The sequence below is a fragment of the Pangasianodon hypophthalmus genome, chromosome 10, assembly GCF_027358585.1.
Source record: "Pangasianodon hypophthalmus isolate fPanHyp1 chromosome 10, fPanHyp1.pri, whole genome shotgun sequence".
In the NCBI taxonomy this organism is placed as follows: domain Eukaryota; kingdom Metazoa; phylum Chordata; class Actinopteri; order Siluriformes; family Pangasiidae; genus Pangasianodon; species Pangasianodon hypophthalmus.
In genome coordinates, this window is record NC_069719.1 from 13,452,883 (window position 1) to 13,460,253 (window position 7,371).

Here is a 7,371-nt window from a genome sequence, read left to right on the forward strand (position 1 = left end):
CGCGAGCGCAGTGACTTGAGCGCGCGGTGGATCTTCCCCTCGCTGTTACGTAGAGAGCGGTACAGCCCACTGCCACGAGCTCATTTGCCTATTCGCCTTACCATGCAACTAACACCTAAACACTTCTTAAAGATTTTGGACAGAAAACGTTGATGCTTATTAAGTTTATAACAAAAACAACATTCATCTAGGCTACATTTATCCTAGGTGAAGAAATAAAAAGCAGATAAATTCTTAAGCACTCTAAAAGCTATAGGCCACATTTAAAATGAGACTAACCATAACTCAAGAAGAGGGATTTTTTTTTTTTTTAATAATAAAACCTCAAGCGCAGTCTTTCATTTCTGTAAATCTCATGTAATAATAGACATTTTTTATAAATAAAAGAGTGGAGTGCAGTATTGTGCTCAGCTCAGTGATGTGCACGAGGGTAATTTAGTGTGACCTATACAGTGTAAAGTTGAAAGAGCTCGTGCAGCACACTCCCTCCCCACCCGCGCGCGGATAAACCCAGCGCTGCTCTTGCCACTGTACACCTGTTAATGAGCGAATAACAGCACTGATCAGCCACTTACACCGGATTATCTCCGAGTGATCTCTAACATCATTGCAACACAAATCGATTTTTCACGGGGCGAAATGAAAGGACTCTTGAAGCAGAGCAGTTAAATGGTTGTTTTTTTTTAAAAGAGAGAGAGAGAGAGAGAGAGAGAGAGAGAGAGAGAGAGAGTAGTCACACACGAAATAAAAAAAAGGATTGAGCCATGAATAAAGATATTCTCCATCATTCATGTGCACTAAAATGACTTGGACAAATGGTGCATGTTGAAGCAATGCCATCTGAAATGTCTTATCTGAGCATGTGTAATGTTTAATTCATTACACGCTGCGTTTAATTTAGCACAAGGCCATTTTTCTGCAATGATTTTCTGTCGTGTTTTTGCATTTGTTTATATCATATCATACATGCAGGCGTCATATAGCTGACAGCAGTAGGCTCCAAATAACGAAAGGGAAAAGAATATATTTGTAGATTTACACCGAGGACTAAAGCAATTATTAGTTAATAATTATTAGAAATTCCTATTAAACGAACACACATGCCTTTGCAGAGTAATACTGAAATTCTGCAACTGGAGGGTTTTGGAGCGCGAGGCGATGATATTTTACACAGTGCAGTTAGTGAGATTATTGCTGCATGTCTAAAGAGTGTAAAAAAACCCCGAAAAGGTTGCTTTACACAAGGCTATGACCTAAGATTAGCTAAGATTAGATTTTAAGCATGCAGCCTACCTAATCCCTGTAAGTTACAGGACGTTTGGACTGGCGGTGAGGTCCTGAGAGAAACTGTTTTAATGGTGAAGTTTAAATGTGAAGCACAGAAAAGCTCCCTAGCCACTTTAACTAACACTGTAAATTAATGATAAGGATAAAGATAAGTCTAATAGCAGATTATCTGTAATTTCTGCTCATTTCTGGTGTTACTATAGGTGGTCAGTATACTGTTAATGAAATAATATTTTCATGAAGAGTGTTCCACATGTAGTTATGCTTCCTTGGAGCTCCAGCTACCAGGGAATCCTGACAAATGGTCAGCATTTTTTAAAAATGACATTATAGTGGCTAAGGTTAACCTGAATCCTGAATTTAATTGCAATTTTATTTAAAAAAAAATAATTTAACACACACACACACATACATATTTGTTAATGTTTGCTACATTTTACAATATCACAATTTAACTCTTCTGAGTTCTGTGATTGATACATGAATAAACCATTTGCCCAAGGATCTGTTTTTTTTAAGGGTTTCCTGGTTGCAAAAAGAGAACCACTGATCTATATTGTAGACATATTGTAGTCTCCTTAATATTCCAGTGTGTCTGTGAATCCCTCCAAAGAGTATTATTATTATTATTATTATTATTATTATTATTATTATAGTGTTCTATACATTTCATGTTCGATACACTGTGAAAAATTCCATCCACAGGCGAATGAATTTATACCATTTCATGTGACATTACTATGGATTTAATGTATTGAAAAAAAAAAAAAAAAAAAAAACAAGTCTCACCACCTAGATCTGGTGAGACTTTCCCAGTATTACTGGTTCAAATGTAAAACAGTATTTGAACAGTATTTGCAACACTTTTTGTTATTTTGCTTGTGTACACAAGCAGTAGACAAACATTCAGTTAGGAAGTCCTGTATAATGCATGTATCAGGTATGTAAAAGGACATCCTGAAGGCTGGTAATTTGATATTTTAGTGTTATCTTGTCCAAAATCTGTTGCCAGAACTTTCTGACAGTTGTTTCTGTTTATAATGGGAAATGTATGTATGCTGAATTTAGATGAGGTGATTCTTCCTGTGAAGAGCATGGTGATACAGTGGATAATGCTGCTTCAGTGTTCACGTGGGTTTTCTCTGGGTTCTCCAGTTTCCCCCCACTGTCCAGAAATATGTAAGTAGCTGAATTGGTTGCATTAAATTGCACCTAGGTGTGAATGATTGCGTGTGTGTGTGTGTGTGTGTGTGTGTGTGCATGGTGCCAGGATGCATTCCCCTGCCTTGTGCCCAGTGTTCCCGGGATAGGCTCTGGACCCATTGTGACCCTGGCCAGGATAAAGCATTAACTCAAGATGAAGGAATTGTTTGCCCTGTCAACCTTTTCCTTTTCAACCTTATAAATAGTTTTGTAAAATATGTAAAACTGTTCATTTTTCTTTTATTGGCTTATTTGTGTCAACAACTAGCAATGCTAGTAATCAAGTGTGACCTGTATCCTTAGATATTCATCATATACAGTACTACCAGTACCTGATTTTTTATTTATTTTTATTTTTGAAAGTTTTATTTCTGGATAACTCCAAGCTGATCACCTGTCACCCTTCACCAAGACTCCACCAAAGCCTATAACAGACTGATAAAATTATAAACATAAAGCTAAAATTTCTTGCACAAACAGACTCATGTGCAAAATTGTCAATCAATATAATTCTGCCTCAGAGGCAGAACGAAATTGATTAAGACTCATCAGCATAACTTTCCAAAAACTGCCTCTGAGTCTGGATCCCATTCCACTATTTAATAGCTGACACTAATCTGACCAGGAGAGGGAGCCACAGAGATGTTACAGAGGAAACGTGGTCACAATGTGAGTAAGATTTCTTATTCACAGCCTCAGGAGAAATGAGAAGCTCTTTAATTCAATTAAAAAAAAAAAAAAAAAAGCTGACCAAGGGAGGTATGCAGTGATATAAGAAGGGTGAGTGCTGAAAGTCACATCATCCATGTGGCCATTAATAAATAAATAATGACTCACCAAGCCATAAAAAAATAAAATAAAAAATGTGAATGAATAACATACATTTGTGTATTTTATTCATAAATGTATGACATGTTTATTAATTCAGATCAATTCAGACTATGGTAAGCTTGTGAGTCCCATACTGAAAGATATATTATTACACTTTCCAGTTCATCAGTTAATATCATATATTAATGTTTACCAGTAAACTGCTATTCTTAATGTGAATAAAAATAATTCAAACAGAATAATTATGTGTCTTATTTGGATGGGTGGAATACTGCAAAATCTACTAAGTAACAGTAGTGTTACTTCTGACAATGCACTCTTAGCAAAATAAAGTACATCTATTAATAAAAACATATCTCAAAATACTTTTCGGTTACTTAAATATTATTAAAGCTATTAATAATTTATCAATGTAAATCACATTTGTAATGAATTCTCACTGCTCTGTCAGAGAGAAAAGGAGCCAAAAAGAAATCCAGCAGCAGTTTTTTGCTTTTGTCAAAAATATTGTCAAATCTCTAATTCTAATGTATGTTTAAAAACATAAAAACTGAATACAAAATATGTACCAACATCTCATAAATGAGCCCAGAATGTGTCATTGAAACTTAAGTGCTTAGTTCCAGTTCCACATTATACTGTATGTTATCATAGGTAACTTGGATACATGATAAAACTGAATCCTACCTCCTGTCCTGTCACCACTCTTCGCTTTTATTCAAAAAGCTCTTACAGGACCTTTCTCCACACACTCCTTCAAAATCTCCATGATCACCAGTTACTGCCAACATTTTAGTCTTCTTTATAATGGTCCCAATGCTAGAATTTGTACTACTGCCATGTAGTGATGATTATTTATTAAATTCATATCATTATGTTATAATTGTTATTGATGATTATAACATTAAGACTCAAATTTTCAGCTGAATTTTACTGAACTGTCTAGGTACTGTCTACGTAAGACACAGAAGAACTTAAGAGGAGAATAAAATGGTCAATACTTGATAGTCAACATCACGGAAGAGAAAGATCCTTGAGCCTCTGCATCATCTACCCATCTACTCTTGTTAGAGAGCCGTAAGATAGACACACCTTTCCACAAACAGATCCAGAGCTCAGCTCTGAGCCTCAAAGTTCCCACAGTCTCCCCTCTCTTTTAGAGCTACTCCTTGTATGTGAATTAGAGAAAGATGACAGCTTTATCAATCTTGCCATGCGAAGCAAATTCATATTTACTATGCGACACTGTTCAAGCTATAATCTCCTCCAATATATAAAATATTAATTACAAAAATAGTTATAATTTGGTATTGTGGTGTCTGATATCTGATGTGGATTTATGAGAGGTTTAAAGGTGTCTGCTGTGAGTTTAGAAACCTTAAAGGATGTTCCAGAAGTCATTCTCTTGGTACCTGGACACCTAGCACAGAGTACAGTGCCCTCCAAAATTATTGGCACCCTTCATAAAAACAAGCAAAAAAAGATTTATATAATAAACATTAAAAACAATTTTTTAAAAATTCCACTCAATCAATAAGAGAAACTTTTTTTTTTTTTTTAACCATTAATCTAAAAAAAAAAAAAAATCATTTTCATTATAACTATATGAGAAAAATATGGCATTTACCATTTAGGAATTACAGCCATTACAGACCCTGAAGTAACAAGGGAATGGACCGCACCTGGTCAATTAACTTCCTTTCAGTCAATTGTCCAAATACCTTTGAGCCCCTGAAAATGGAGGTACTTTGTTGAAAATGGCTGTTATTCCTAAATGGCAAACTGCCATATTTTTGTGGAACCTCTTAAAATAAAGCTGAAAGTCTACACTTCGATCACATCTTGACTGTATTATTTCAAATCCATTGTGGTGATGTATATATATATATATATATATATATATATATATATATATATATATACACATTGTATATATATATATATATATACACATTGTATATATATATATATATATATATATATATATATATATATATATATATATATATACATTGTATATATTGTATATATATACAAAAAATATTGACTCCCTTAAGGAATATTTTATGAAAATGCAAACAAATTGCCATTCTTGTAAAACCTTTATTACATTTCAGCTAAGTTTCCAGGAACTATGTTGCTGCCATGTTCTGTTTCACTGATCTATAAATATGGGGTTGTGAACATTAAATCCCTTTGTCATTCATTACCTTGGGAAAAAAAGAAAGAAATTTCAGTGCAAAAGAGAAAGTTGGTTGTTGACCTGCACAAATCAAGTAATGAATATAAAAATACCATTAAGGACAACAAGGACCATAACAAAAGTTCCACATGAATTGAAATTTTGCCAAAAAAATTGGCATCATGTGTTGGGGTCAGATGACACCAAATTCAAATGTTTTGGTCATGCACACCATCAGCATATTTAATGATGAAATGGAACTGCACCTGATACTTGCTGTAAATTATGGAGGTGGATCATTGATGCTTTGAATCTATTTTGTGGTTGGTGGTTCAGTGACCCTTGTGAGGATTGATGCATCATAAATTCTGCTGTTTCAGGATATTTCAGCCCAAAATCTGGTTGCCTTTGCCAAGAGGTCCAGACTTGGCCATTCATAGAGCTTTTAAAAAAGTGATAAGCCAAACATGCTTCTAAACACAGAAACACAGAAACTGATCAGAAATTATCCTGAAAACCTGTTGTCTAAATTGAGGATGGCCACACACAAACCTAAGAATATAAAGGAGCTTTAAAAATGTTCTGCATGGAGCCAGAGAGGACCGAGATCCCTCTACAAATATCTGCTACCTTGCCCAACATTACAGGAAGAGACTCTATGCTGTTATACTCTCCAGGGCAGACATCACAAAATAAAGTTTGAACTGAATTTTGAGTTCAATTTGCTTGTGTTTAATATGTGCTTATTTTCATGAAGGGTGCCAATAATTTTGGGGGCACTCTAAATCTTAACTAGCTATTATAGATATACACTGCCAGTGGAATATTTTTGAAAACCCTATATTAGCTTTTTTTGTTGAAAGACACCTTATTTTAAATACTCTTGAAAATCTAACCAGGGAATAGGTATAAGTGAATCAAGAAATGTTTAGTGTTTAATGTTTAGTGAATTAAAGTGAATTGAGAAATGTTAGAAATTATTTTGCTTGAACAATCTAGATTGAATCTAATTGGAAAAGGCTAATATCTTTATCCCTTTGATTAGGCAATTGCAGCACACCACATAATTATGTTTTACTGTTAATATCAGGACTGTCTGCCCTGTGATTGGTTGGCACCTCATCCAGGGTGTCCCCCACCTTGTGCCCCGAGTCCCCTAGGATAGGCTCCAGGCTACTCTGCGACCCTGTGTAGGATAAGCGGGACAGAGAATGGATGGATGGATCAGCACTGTCTATGTTTGTTCTATAGGATTAACAAATTTCACTGTCCGAGTGTGACTTTAATAAAGCACTTATTTAGAGCCCCAGTAGTATCTGAAAGTGACCAGTTAATAAGTTCTACAAAGTTTCAGGTTTATTTATTTAATTGCTGTTCTGTATTATGTTTGATCTTTGGCAGTAATAGTGATTAAACTGTAATGCAAGAAGAAACTCCAGGTGTTTGGACATATAGCTTGAATCCATGCCTTCTCACATGTTTGTTTAGTGTTGTTTGTGCTTGAGTCTTTTCCTCACTCTTTTATCATGTGGCAAGTTCGTACCTCTTCATCTCACAGTATGTCATGTTGCTTGTCTCTCCACTGACAGTAAGGGTGGCCTCTGGCTCAGATGAAGTCTCATTTTCAGGCACCTGAGGTAGTGACTAGGTTGTCATCATCTCCCTCAGGGCCATTTAAGAGGCACTGACACAGCAAGTAATTACTCTTCACCTCCCCCCCTTCAGTTGAGTGCCGGGTCAGCCTGGAGCCTGCAACCTTGCTTACTCCCCTTCTTAGTAGCTTGTTCATTCAGATCACTTCAGGATTTACTACCTGCAAGTGCAGAATTGGACTCACTCCACTCTTCTTTCTTGAAAAATATCTCTAA